We start from the raw sequence: 1,017 nt of genomic DNA, 5'->3' as shown, positions 1-1,017 counted from the left end.
GCGTTGAGTTTTAAATGATATTTAACCTACATATTGACATATGTTTTAATATATATTAATACCGATTTTTATGTTGGGAAAGGAATGGCAATATTTATACAAATAAATATATATCAAAAAGAGAATATTTAATTTATTATTTCCAATAGTGTGTAGGACCTTTACAGTGATTATCTTTCTGGGTTTTTATACTCGAGTGCCATTGAATTGTATATTTTTAAGAAATAAACTAATAGAAAATTGTCTTGAAAAACGCGTGTATTATATACGTATTTGAGGTTGTCACCAGATACTAGGTAGCTGTCAAAATAAGAGATAACTATATACAGATATGAAAAGGATATAAACTGAAATAATGAATGATATTGACAGTACGTATTGTAGACAGACTTGTTCTAAGAATATTTACTAAGACTTAGGCCGGTATTCATAGTCAGATCTTATATTTAAGACCATCTTAAATTTATCTTCAGATGATGAATGGATCATTTCATTGGCTACGGAGTATCTGAAGATGAACTTAAGACAGTCTTAAAAATAAGACTCGACTATGAATACCGGCCATAAAGCTTGAAGCAACGTTAAAGCTTAAAACAAGAATTACAGCTTAAATCCATAATTACCATAAAACCGAATGTAGACCAGAGATAAGAGCGCTATCGTTTCCCCACTACCCTTTGGGGTAGATAGCATGGCGCGCTTTTTTTATAGTGGTTTCCCCGGTAGGCCTATTCCACTCATTAAAAAAATTGTTGATTTCAAAAAGTTTATTTAAAACATTATAAAGAACTATATTCCCAATGGATTAATGTAGCAACAATATGTGTTAATTTCGGAAGATAAAAAGTTTTCATTATCATCATTATCACTATCATCTGATAAACTATAGTTCCAAAATGGCATTCTAAAACATTTGACTTGAACTTCATTTACATTTATATTAATAACATCGCTGCATAAGTTAGTACATTTCACAACTTGAACAGATGAGGATGGTATGCCAATATCGTAAAAAAT

Source organism: Odontomachus brunneus, unplaced genomic scaffold (genome assembly GCF_010583005.1).
Source record: "Odontomachus brunneus isolate Ranch 3 - 2012 unplaced genomic scaffold, Obru_v1 Obru_scaffold_328, whole genome shotgun sequence".
NCBI lineage: Eukaryota > Metazoa > Arthropoda > Insecta > Hymenoptera > Formicidae > Odontomachus > Odontomachus brunneus.
Note: the sequence above shows the minus strand (reverse complement) of the source record.